Source organism: Oxyura jamaicensis, chromosome 26 (genome assembly GCF_011077185.1).
Source record: "Oxyura jamaicensis isolate SHBP4307 breed ruddy duck chromosome 26, BPBGC_Ojam_1.0, whole genome shotgun sequence".
Lineage (NCBI taxonomy): Eukaryota > Metazoa > Chordata > Aves > Anseriformes > Anatidae > Oxyura > Oxyura jamaicensis.
Window position 1 is genome coordinate 5,627,252 of NC_048918.1, and position 13,228 is coordinate 5,640,479.

General features: G+C 46.1%; 1 protein-coding gene and 1 long non-coding RNA gene across 7 annotated transcripts in view; one reads left to right on the forward strand and one right to left on the reverse strand.

Moving 5' to 3' along the window:
* Positions 1-13,228, reverse strand: part of KCND3 (potassium voltage-gated channel subfamily D member 3) — a 120,466-nt gene that overhangs the window by 62,095 nt on the left and 45,143 nt on the right. The window lies entirely within an intron of this gene.
* The window catches only part of LOC118178686, a 98,406-nt gene that overhangs the window by 49,530 nt on the left and 35,648 nt on the right, over positions 1-13,228 (forward strand). The window contains exon 2 of the long non-coding RNA XR_004756259.1: positions 11,014-11,138. This is a non-coding gene — a long non-coding RNA (uncharacterized LOC118178686). The remainder of the gene's footprint in view (positions 1-11,013; positions 11,139-13,228) is intronic.

The window sequence follows — 13,228 nt, forward strand, 5'->3', positions numbered from 1 at the left end:
TTTTTTTTTTTTTTTTTTTTTTTTTTTTTTTTTTTTTTTTTTCCTTCCCTATTTTCTATTGTTAATCCTCTCTCCCTCCTTCAGTGGTCTGTTCATTTACTAATCCCCTCTGTCATGTACGTAGATGTTAAGAGATGGAAATCTAATCTCAATGCGGTTTTCATTCTGTCTAATGTATTTATATAGATTCACAGGATATAAGCTTTGTTGTTCTGGGCTCTTAGTGAAGCAGGATGCCTAAATGACCATCGCTACCTGGCTTCCCAAAGAGAATCTAGGCATATATGGATTTGCAGGGGCTTTATTCAAATTCAGGCCAGGCTTTGTTTTGCTTTTTATCGTTATGCATTGTACTCTTATCCTTCCTGATAATTTCACAGAGACAGAAGTTGTCTGTTAAGAGGTTTGGAGCCTTTCCCAACCAACAAACTTCCTTAAATAGGATGCAGCCAGACCCCAGTGCTCCAAAGGTGGATGATGGAGCCAGGCTGCGTGCTGTGGCGTGCTGATCACTGTGGGTTTCTGCTGATGTTGTTACCTCCTGGGCCTACGGTGCTAATTTCTGTCTCCGACTGCTTCCTTCCCTAGCTTCAGCACCCTTGGAGCCACCTGTGTGGGTTCATTCCCACCCGGAGGAGTGTCCAGCTAAATGCTGGGGTGCTGCTGGGCACCCAGCACTTTGTGCAGCCCCAGCCCCTCCCTGCCACCCCTGTGCTGTGTAGCCCTGATGCCCAGCTTGGAGGGCAGCTGGAGAGAACCAGCAAAATGTCTGAGCTGTGCACGAGGAGGCAGCGTAGCCCCGACCCTGCCTCAGCACGGGAGCAGCAGCTGCGAGCTGCCTGCCTGGCTAACTCCAGAGCAGGGAATGCAGCTCTGCCCATTGAGGACATCTCGCACGAACCCTTGCACGGCTTGGATTTTTGTTTCTTGGGATGCCATCACCTCTGAAAGCTTTGGTCTCTGGCTGCAGGCACTGACTGCTTCTCAAGCACCGGCTCTTGGTGGCAGGATCTGAAGCTGGAGAGCTGCTGCATTTCCCAAGCAAATGCTGCGCCAGCCTCGAGAAGCTGGCACGGGCCTGTCACTGAGCAAAGGCTTTGAGAGGTGGGGAGGACTGACGAGTTTAACGTCACAGGCGTGTTTCCAAACAAATCTGTTGTGATAGGTATTAGTCCTAAGTACAAACTGCAGGCAGATTTGCATTTTATTCTCTTTATCCTACTTCAATCCTGAGAAGCCCCTTCTGCCCACCCCAGTGCAGCATATTAAGGGGATTTGTGGCATTTTTAGTAATTAAAAGGTCCTGGAGAACAGTGAGCTCATTTGCGTGTAACGATACGTGTGCACACTCAGAGCTGTGTGTTCTCCCTGCCTAAACACCTGCACGGGCACACCCCGCACTGAGCGTGCATGCACCAGCGGTGCTGGTGTGGTGCTGGGTGCATCAGCCCCTGGGAACCTCCAACACTCAGCTGCCGTCTGCACCCGTGCCTGCTGTCTGTGGCTGTGGGCTTCTTCTCTCCCCTCTAGATTTTGTCAGGGTTCTCTGCTCCTGAGTGTTCGCAGAGCCTCAGGCCACGCACACTGCCCGTGGAGGAGAGGAGCAGCATATTTTGGCTTAGTGTGGCAGTCGTTCTGCGGAGCTGCTTATACATCTTGCACGGCATGACTTCCATACTGATGGTCTGGATTTATCTGGTATCTGTCATATGCGAGTCTCATTGCATTTTATGACCTTTAATTAATTAAGCTTCATAAAATCCTAATCATGCAGGAATTATTAATCCTGTTTTAAATTAACTGACCAAAGAGAGGTGAAACATCTTGCTTTGAGGATACCTGACTTGAACCCTGCTGTAAGCCAGCAGGACTTTTTAAAACTTTTTTAACAGGACTTCAGGTGAAGTCTTTAGATACAAAATTTCTGCACCAAATTCTCCCTGTTGCAAGTAGATGCAGTTATTTTGACCCTAATCAAGTTATGTGTATCTTGTACTGGGTCTGAATCATAGCTCTTTCTTTTGAAATAGACGTTCTCAGTAGAAAGCAGAAGTGAGAATTCTTTCTCCTGGTTGCTAGGCTCAAAACTTCGATATGACTCCTCAGTTCCTTCCACACAATGCAGAAGGCAGTCAATTTTATCAGTCTAAGCCTGGGATTTCTTGGCATTAACCGACTTGTAATTTTCTTTGCAAGGAAAGTTTGTAAGTGGTTATTTAAAGCTCTGTTGCACCTCCCTTGCGAGGTGTACCACATCGCTGTCCTTCCCAAGAAGGAATTCTGATGAGAATGTGTGTTCTGGCTACGTTTCACTGAATTTTTAGCCAGGCAGGAGACTGGTACTACTGGTAGATGTTGTAAACACTGTATTCCGTGTGTGTGTGTGTGCTCTCACTCTTCTAATCTCTGTTGCAATTTTCTAAGTCAAATTCTGCACTTATCACATTCTTCCACGAAGAGCGTTAGACATAGGAAAATAAATATATTTTGTTCTGTGGTGAAGGAAAGCATTATTTGTGCTCTGTGCAAAAGCAGCCCTGACAGTGACTGGAGAGATTGTGACTGGATTGGTTCCCGCGTTTCTTGTAATTTGAAGTTCTAATTGTTGCATGACCTTGGGCAAACGAGTTGTTCCTTTAGCACTGTATCTTCCCCCCAAGCAGAGGGCAGACCCAGAGAGACCTGCTTGTGGCAGTGGTGCCACCTGTGGTCATAGCACAGGGTGGAGCTGAGGTGCCCCCGTGTGCACCCCTCTGGCTGCCTCGTCTGGGGGCTGCATGGACACAGCCACGGGCAGGAGGTGTTCTCGCTCCCGGCACGCCTCTGCTTGCAGCAAGAGGAGTTATTTGCCTGTGGACGCTGTTGCAGCTCCAGTGTTGACCCTGCTGATGCCATACTTGTCTCCTTGCCGTCTCTGAACCCTTGACGTGATTCAGGAGCTTGCCTCGGTTGGGCTGTGAAGTGACCTGTGCTGCTGGCCTCGCTGGTGTTTGCTGCTAGCTCGTGTGATGTGCCCTTCCCTCTGAGGACATGGGGAGCTGTCGAGTGCTCTAGACAAGTGATATGTAGCCCTCTTGCTGGTAGGTACTGATGCTGAAATGCTAACACCCCACAAAGACAACAGCAGCATAATACCGTACATCTGCTGTGCGATGGTTTGGTTTCGTGCTTATTATAATCCACATGAGTCTGTGGAATTAATCATAATGCTAGCGCTTCCATCCAGCTGCCTCTGAGCTCTTTTCAGACATTAGTCACATTAGTCTCATCGTCCCTGTCTGAGGTGAGAAAATGCTGGCTGTTAGGAGCTTCGTTTGGCCGAGAAGGCTGCTGGCTGGAGGGGAATACGTAAAAACACACCGGGGTCCCGAGCAGGGGCTGGGGTCAAGTCGCTGCTGCCCCAGGGCATGCCTCTGGCCCTGCCATCTCCGCTCTGCCTCCGGGGCGAGGGCTGCTGGCGAGCTCTAGGGCTGCAGAAGAGCCGGGGGCTGCTGACATCTCACTGCTTCCAGCTTGGTTCGTGCCTTGCCTGGCAGGAGCTGCAAATTGCTGAAATGATGGAGGAAGAAATGGGAAACTGGATGTTGCCAGTTCATGCAAGGATTTGCGAAGAGGTGTGAAATCCTCCCTTGGGTTTTCTTCAGTTCCCTTCCCTTCCAACGGTGATGTCTGTGCAATGAGGTTTTGTCTGTGCTCTGTCACGCCAAAGCATGAGGTAGCAAACAAGTCTTGTTGGACTCTGGACTGTTGTGCAAGTCCTCCATGGCCCCACAATGTGCCACGCGATCACCAGTGTCTGGCGACTTGCTGTAAGTTCAGAGAAAATCATCCCCACAGTTGCAAGTAAATTCTTCCTGGCCTTTTCTGTGCTGAAATTAGGGTGCTTGGGGTGGCTCTCAATGTGTGCAGCATATGCTGACAAATATTTTTGTGGGGTCACGTCACCTTGAGAAGTGTGCTTTGCTGCACAGAGCTGCTCACCCAGCACTGCTTTGCTTGAGAGCCGCGCTGAGCATTTGTCTTGCAGCACTGCTGAGATCTGGATCTGCTGGACGCCGTTTATGAGATTACAGGGATATTATGAGTAACAAGTTCTCTTTAGCTCTTTGATGCTATTTCTGTGCCAAAACATTTAAAGTGGAGAGAAACGGGTCGTAAAATGCTGCAGAGGCCAAATATCTGACCAGGGTTTCTGTAGCAGTTGAAACAAATTATTGACAGAACGTCCATGTGGGTTTGTACAGGACAAAGTGTCCCCAGCTGAGATGGGGACACTGACACTGGTACAGTGGAGCTGGTGATGTTTGCAGCAGGGAGGGCCTAGGGGCTGGTGACATGCCTGTTCTTTTCTGCAAGACCTCTGCATAGGCTTGGAAAGTGTTTGTGATATGAAAAAAACAGTGCTGCTGCGTACTTTTGCCTTCTCTTTCCGTTTCTCCATACCTCACCTTCTGCCTGCACAAATGTTTCACATCACACTGGCTCAGCAAAGGGCAGGAGGAGTTGCTGCAGCTGGTGCTTGCTGTGCTCAGGAGAAGCTGCTAGATCATACTGATCATCTTGGATTTGATTTGAAAAAGGAAGATTAACATGCCGATCACAAGGAGTAATTGTTACAACATTTCTCATGGTACTGAGGCCTACTGCTAGGATCCTCGGTCTGACACTGGTGAATATCCTGCTATTTTATCATATGCTGACTTGCAACATAAAATTCTGTTAAGTATTAAAAGTAACAGTGGTTTTCACGTAAAATAATAATGAAAGCAGACGTTACTCAAACTACCTGGGCATTGCTGTAAGGAGGCCCTTGAGTGCAGTGGAGATGGGCCTGGCTGTCGCTGGGCTGCTAACCAGCGTGTCAGAAGAGCGCTGTTACTTCCCTTATAAACTCTTAAACCTTCATCGCAGTAAGGACTTGTCTAGTACTTGATAAAAAATGTCCCAAATTCTCCAGTAAAAGGAAAAAAACATGTTAAAGTTAAGGAAGTTGCTGACAAAGTGGGTCATTAATAATGTTCTCAGGCCTCCGTACAGAGGATAAATTGTCAGTCTCAAGTTTGTAATTTCCTGTTTTTTGTCATCTTAATACAGATTCCTAACCTCAACAATTTTGTTTGTGAAACACTCAGTTAAGTTTAGTTATCTACTTTTCTTTTATAAGTCTGATCTGATAATACAAGTTTTAGAGGCAAAATCACTTTATTGAAGTACATTTTTCTCTACCTTTCCATTTTGTTATGAATGTGAAAGGAGGGTGTAAAGCCGCAGGAAGCGGGTTGGGCGCTGAGCTCACTGAAGGGCCAGCGCCACATCTAACCACTGGCACAGACTACGGGTGTTCTCTGGGGGAGAAGCATTTATGTTTTTCCCCATCAGTCCATCCTCCTTGTTCTCAGCTCCCTCAGACTGATGGCCCAGATCCCTGGACCCTGCGTGATCGTGGCTGGGCAGCTGAACTGGTCCCAGCACGGGATGCCTGAGAGCCCTTGGATAGCAGGTGCAGGCAGTGAGAAAGACTGAGATGAGCCTTAGTACATGACGTCTCTAGAGAGGTTGTTTAACATTTCCTGTTGCCATCTGTGATACTCCTTCCTTTTCCCATGCCTGAAGCCTGCAGCATTTGGGCTGGCAGCGTGTGTGGATCTGTCCTGGCTGGGACACCCTGCTCGGTCAGAGGCACCCTTCCCCATCGGTGATCTAGCCAAGGGGATCGGGCCAAGAGATTGGCAGTGGTAGTTCGGCAGCACTTCCTTGTCTGGGGAAGAGCATAAGCTTTTCCTTACTACTTCACTAGCATGGCTAGACACGCACAGGCTAGAGAAGGGGCTGTAATTAGACCAAGGGTAATTAACCATTGGAAAAACTTACTGAGGGGTTGGTAAAGTCTCTATCACGTGCTGTCTCTGAGACAAGACCTGTTAAACTGCTGCCCTGCTCACAGCCCTGAGCAGTGCAGCATGCTGCTTGCAGGAGTCTGTTCCCCGTTCTGAGGCTTTGCCAGGTCTCCCCAGAGGAGTGCGGCCACCCTGCTGTTGGCACAGGGCAATTCCCTACACCAAAAAGTTATCAGCCTCTCTCGTGCACTCTTAAGCCTCCAAGTCCATCTCTAATTGTTGCAATGAATGCAGGTAATGAAGAACCAGTACCCCTACAGGCAGTTACCATTTCTCTGCATACCTGGCTATCTCCCTAAACTTCGTGCTGTGCTTTTGCATAGGCACTGGTTTCCTATAAAGTGCAGATCTGGAGCAATATTCTCAAATTAATCACAGACGCGACTGAACATCAACACTCTCTAAATCGACATCATTTGAAAGGTGGAACACAGAAACCATGCTGAGTGTTCAGAATAAGTCTAGGACATCTATCTGTTTTGATTCAATTACTGTCCTCAAATGCACGCAGCCCCCAGGTTTTTGGTTTGACAATGCATGCAAAAAAATAAATCTTTCTCAATACATGTCCTTCAACACCAAGGCATAAATATCCATTAATGCAATGCCTGTTTTCTTTGAATGTTAATTGAGTCTCCTAACATTTTAATGCAACCCTCTCAGTGGTTCGCACATTTGGGAGCTGGGGGTCCCAGCATCTGACAAGTCGCACAGTGTGCCTTGGATGCTTGAGCTTCTGGTCATTGTCCTCCCAACCCGATCTTTCCGTGTTCACTTGCAACTGTTTCTGCATAAGCCTTAATAGCATCTAAACATTTTGAATAGTTAATACTATTTATATGGCCATAATTCTAATTATCTCGAGGCTGTTTTCTGCCATGTAGGCATGTTAACAAGTTGCCTAGTCCTACAGCAGTTACTACTGCAGGAAATGGCTCTTAATACCTGGAGTGCATCTCAAATATTGTTCTGACATAAGATGTCTTTCAATTACAGCTATAAATCTTTATTATAACAGTTCATTTTCTTTATTACGAAATGATAATCACGGTGCTTTTAATGAGAATGGCAGTCAGTCCCTACACTTCAGTATTTCAGACCTTGGAAGAATTGCATGAGTCAAACTGAAAGCAAGCAGATTTTATGCTTAACACGATGTGTTAACTGCAATAAAATACATGGCTATTTTACACAGACTTTTACATGAAGCATGCCATGCCAAATGGTTAAGCAGAAAGCAATTATGAAGTGAAATTAGTCTGTGTGGAGGCCCAAAAGCTGTTAATACACCAAGCCCAGAGGATGTTGAATGTTACCTGGTGGCTGGGGCAGGGGGTGAGACTCCCCAGTTCCTACCCCCATTGCCAGGCTAAAGCTGCAGGCTTTCCTGTCCCAGTGTCCCCAAACTCCCCTGATGGATGCACCCTGTGAAGCAGGGAAATGCGTTTGCGCGGGGCTTGGGCTTCCCCAGCTACAGGGAACCACCTAAAGCAAGTGCAGGTCTTCCTGCATTTCCCTGCTGTCCGCAGGATGGGCATGCTCTGCGGTGCGGTAGGACCCGTAAGAACGCTGTGGTGTGGCATAAAGGAAGGAGAGGCAACGTGCCATCATTTCGCTCACATATTCTCCATGTAGTGCACTGAGGAATGCCCAAACAGTCTTTCTGCAAACAGCCCTTGTCTTCTCTCTTGAGAAGAAAAGGGAGTGCAAGCTCCCTGCTTCTTCTGTTCTGACAACTGGCGATTTTCTGTTCAGCTCTTTTCTAAGATGTTATAAATCCCACCTTCTGGCTTTTCAAATAAAATCCCCTTTTTACCTCTAAGGAAAGCCATTTGAAATGCACTTAGCAACCATTGGAGTCTATTTTTAGCTTCTATCAGGGTATAATGTACAAAATGTAATAATCTCATGCTTGCAGCTTTTTTTCCTTCTTCTCAGAGACATGAAATTACTGCAGCTCAATAGGCGTGAGAGAGAGCCTGTATCTCAGCTTTGCCCAGAACTCAGAAATTCTATCAACCTACGTATCTCAACTTGTTCATGTTCACCTTTAGCAGTATGGTTATTTATGGGCAGGTCCAGCTGCTGTAAATGTGCTGAACAAGGTAAACTGAGTGTACATTTCTAGGTCCTTTGCTGACTGTGGGACTTGTCAAGGATATTTGTAGGGCAGAGAACCAAAGACAGGTCAGAAGGAGAAGTAATAAGCACCTGCATGACATCAAGAAAGATGGAGGAATAAAGAGGCTGTTTAGCAAATGAAGCGACTTCAACCAGAGACAGAAGTGCCCTTCTCACCTAATGAGGAAAATTGGGCTGTTGATGTTATCCTTGGTCCTAAGATATACCTTCCATTTTCTACAAAGTGCTGCAGTCCCTCAAATCCTGGGAATCGGGCGCTTGGTGGAGACATGAGGTCTGCAGAGGCTTTTGGTGTGTGTGTGTGTGGAGGGGGGAGATGCATCTTCCATTAATCTTTTTGTTCTCTGTGAAATGAAGTAGGAAGCATGATCTCATAACTGTAGAACTGTGTTGGAACACAAATGTTCCCAAATTACTGCTGCAGTATACTCAGCGAGACCTTGGTGAAGTCATTAAAATCATTCACCTTCAAGTGATTTAGGTTGTTACCTTTGGCTCGTATTCCTATCCTGTCCCCAACAATTAGATATGGCTGTAAGAAAGACAAAAGCTTACCCATCACATTGTGTGTGGGCTTGGGGGCACCAGCTGGGGCTCAGAGGCTTTATTGGATAGCATCTTTCTCTTCCTCTCCAGCAGTCAGTATTGTCTTACTAAAATGAGTTTCGGGACTAGGTTGTTACCACTTAATGCAATTACTTAGTAAGTCTGAAAGGCCTTGTCCAGCCTGCTGTTAGTTGTTTGTAAATGGCCTAGAAAAAGACAGTTTGTGCCTGAAAGCCCTTTCTGGTGTAGAAGATGGCTTGTTTGATTTCTGGTGAAGTGGTAGGGTCCTTTTTATTGCAGCCCAGGAGATGCACATGAATTCAGGGCACTCGAGGTGCAATAAATAACCAGGCAAACCGTGTCTTCTGCTGGTGCCTGCTACATTTCCTGTGAAACAGAAGCAGTGTTGTCCCCCTCAGACAGAACGATCAGTGTCACTACAGAAGTCTGGCGTACTGCTCAGAGGAAGAGCAGTCCCTTTCTGCAAGGGAGACGCAGCTCAGAGGAACAGGTAGAGGCTGCCTGGTAATTCTGCCCTGCGCCACGGGATGATTGTACTGGGCTGTGCATTTCCTATTGCTTTGTTCGTTCAAGTTTTGAATGGCAGAAGTGATGGGGCTCCCATTGCTTCCTTCAGGAGATCAAGTGAACTCCTGTGCCGGATCAGAAATAGACTTTAAATAATTCATTGAATAAAGTCTAGGACTTTTGTAAATGTCTGTCTGATTCTCCTTGCTCTCTATTATTCCTGGCTTTCCTACCAGCCCACAGAGCACACAGTCACATCCCCCCTATCATCACATCTACATGGGCTCCTTTCGCTCGCAGCTCATCACATTTCTTTGAACATTTGTTGAATTTTTCCTTTTTCTGTTGATTGAGGGAATTATTTTGCCTGATAAGACTTTGATACCCCATTTGAGTGTGCTTTGCTCCTGATCTGAAAGGAGACGTGAACATTAACTTCCTCCTCTTGGAACTCGCTTTATATTTATATAGCATGTTAAAGCATTTTGCACGGTACTGTAAACATATAGAATCAAGTTCTGTTCTCATTTGTATCCATGCAGTCATGCTGAGTAAAATTCAGCCTGTGGAGCTTAGACATGCGCTTTTAATCCTATGCATTTTGTAAGACTAATAAGCTGCTTGGAGGCTTGAGGGCACACAGCCTAATTGGGCAGGATCATGTAGGGTGGCAAAGCACGAAGTAGAGTTCTGAAGCGTAATTCTAGATGGGAGAAAAATACAGGGAATTTGTTAATATTCCTTAATTCCAAGCACTCCTGCAATCACATCCTCATTACTGAAAGGGATGAATTTGTTTATACTGCTTAGCTTCAGGCTGGAACTCAACATAAGACATATTTCCTTGCAAAGATGCATTTCTAATTTATTTGATGGTCTGAAATTAAATCAGAAGGGTTATTTAATCAGCGAGAAAAAGAATGAAGGAATAAACAGGTATCCAGTGAATTCAAGGTGGTAGTTACGTGATGTGTGAGGCCCCCTGGGAACTTAACAGTCTGAGGAACATCGGGCTCGGATTCTTTTCCTGCGTGGCACAGGCTTCAACACCCGAGATAGACAAGAATTCCTGACTGGCTTCTCATGTATGATCTGTACCACAGGGAGGTGCAAAACTAAATCTCAGCTATCTACTCCCAACACAATCCTGTTCTACTGCCTGTGTCAACTGAAGTAGGGTTAGGCGAGATTTACAAGTGGGTAAGCAGGAGTAAAATTTAGCTTCCTTTAAGCATCCACAAAGCCTGGTGTGAACTCTAGTTCTCTCCACTGGATGAAATAGTTCCTCTGGGATGCTGTGGTGAATTACAAGTCATTAGTTGTTACAAGCTTTTTTAGTTTCTCTTTACTGTGGAAATTAAAACCAAATAGATGTATGAACTGATAAATAACGAAGTCCTGGTGGTGGTACCTGCTAGAATGTTTCTTGTTCTATGGCTGCAGCAGACTTGATTTTTCTTTTTACAATATCTTTTTTTTGGTAATATAACCTTACAAGTGTGGGTGTGGATTATAACATTCCTGGGGTGTGTGTATATACGGGAGAAAGAGAAGCTGGAGTCAGACCCAGAGCCCCTTAAGTAACAAAAAAAAAACAGCAACACAAATGTAGAATTGCATTGTAGCTCATTTAAGCCTCACTGAAATTTCCATTGTGCAAACATTTAAATGTTGTAGTTACTGTGGCACATCTCATTTTACTTTATTCCCTGGTGGATATTTCCCTGAGAATTTGGTACAGATGCTGAACAATAAAGCCTGTTGCAAATTGCTTTCCAACTGCTAGGTAATTACAGCAGATTTTATGCTAAATGTAAAGAATGTACTGCTATTTTTTAATAAAGGGAGCATCTTTTCTAATCTGTTGCTTTAATACTGTCTCATTTGTCTTATTTTCTAGCTGAAGGATAACTTGCAGTTATTCACACCCGGGCTGAGCTGCTGGCATGCCTGCCTTTCCGTGTACTTCCTCAGAACCTGCGTGTTACGACGACCAGCTGGAAGTTCAGACCCTTTGTGTGTTTAGTAAGTAACTTTAAATATTTAATATTACTACACTGAGGCCACAGAGTGTGTTTCTATCTGTACTTGTTAGCAAATTGGACAGAATATTTAGTTTCAGCAGGCTTCAAGGATTAACTCCACATTTTATCCCATTTGCCAGTGTTTGCTAACACGTTCAGTGACGTTATAATCTCCCATATACCAGGGAGAATAAATATGAAAGTCCTCGCCTCTTGAAGAAAGGCTTTTTTCACTGCATCTGTGCACAAACACGGGTCTTGTGCCATAGGAACTGTTGGCGATTCCTCTGCATCACAATGTGGTTGAGCTGGGAAGAGTGGGACTCGTTTCATGGGGAGAGGCCATCAGCAGAGCCAGGGAATACACGAGCGTTCTCGGCATATTGAGGAGCTCAGCATCAAGAGGTTTGTGATGCTCGATGCAGCAGAGGGGCACCACAGCCATCAAGAGCATAGTAATGAACGTCCTGCCGCCCCGGCAGACCTCGTTGCCACTGGTGTGACGTTCAAGGTCTGTGGCTCGAGTGTCTTGGAGATGGCTGTGATGGCTTGGAGGTGCAGTGACACTGCAGGGAGCCAGGGAGCCAGGAGGGCTCAGGGTGCGTGCATCAGCTGAAGGGCGCACGAGGCAAGGCCGTGTGTCTGTGCACAGGCCTGGGCTTACTGCGTTGATCTGAGCAAGGGAAGAGCAGTATGAACAAGCTCTGGGATGTGCTGCTGGATATAACTCCTTCTCCAGGGTCTGCTAATCAAAATCTCCTTCCACTTGTAGTACTCCTGTAGCAAGCCTCTCTGTTTTGTCACAGTGCAGATGACAAAATGTTGCTGCGCTTGGCACAAGGCCAGGGAGGGATGCTGTGCTGGTTCATGCTAGATGGGCAGCTCTACAGCCTCATCTTGTGTCACCCTCAGAATAAACATTCTCCCTTGGTTTCATGGCTCTGTTGGTGGCTATGTACAGCACAGCCCCCTGGGTTGGGGAAAGGACAGGGAGCGTTAATAGGTTGATGTTTAACTGCTTTGAGGGCAGTGGAACACGGTAGCTCAAGAAAAGCTATTATTAAGCCATGGCAAACAGCATTGCTGCCCTGCTGTGGGTTATTTACTAAAGACAGAGCTGTGTGCTCAACCCAGGGCTGCTGGAGGGACTGGGGGCTGTGCGGGCAGCTGCTGGGGACAGCAGCTCCATCGGGGTGCGGGAGGCTCCCCCCTGCACCCATCAGCAGCAGAGAGCACCAGCAGCATGGCTCTGGGCACCTGCTCCTCTGCGTTCCTACTGCAAATGGCAACTGTTTGGGGCTGCAGTCATCTGCACTGGCAAATTGCACCTGGGATCTATTGTAAGCATGCAACTGAAATGTGTTTTAAAAATGTGTCAGTCATTAGAATCTAAAAATTGATCTGAGCCCACACAAGGAGCAAGCGCATAAGAGTGAATCAGAGTAACACGCTGATGAAATGTAGTATCTGAGGGTGCAGGTACTGCATTTTAGACCATTACAAGCCATGAAATGATGGAAAAATAATATAAATGTCAATCTAAACATCTAGGAACCTGCATTTGTAAACTGCATTGGGAACCAGTTAACCTAATTTAAAGATGTTTTCCAAGAGAAGGTGCAAGTGTGAAACAAAATATTTAACATTTCTGTGAAGGAATAAAACAGGCATGGAGAGGCCATCAAGATAATTGTATAAAAAGATGTTTGCACTTCTAAGAGGGGGGGGGGGAAGGAAAGTAAATTTAAACAAATTAGCCTAGCCTGTAAACCAGAATTTGGTGCTTAATTCTGTGCAATTACTTTGACATGTAGTGTTATAATGGAGAAAGATTATAAGAATATGAAAACGTAGAAGTAGTCAAGGGTAAAATTAGTAGAGCAGTCATGCATTTCTGTGTGCAGAAGTAGTAAAACCTGAAGCTGTAGCACAGGAGAATGGAACTTTGATAAAAGTCTGTAAATGCCATTAGAATGTCCTGCGGCTGGCGGGGGAACGGGAGCAACGGGTCAGGCACCGCCGCACCTCGCTGGCACTCAGCTGGGACGTATCATGTTGCCCAGAGCTTTCTGAGGCTGCTTTTAGCCATGT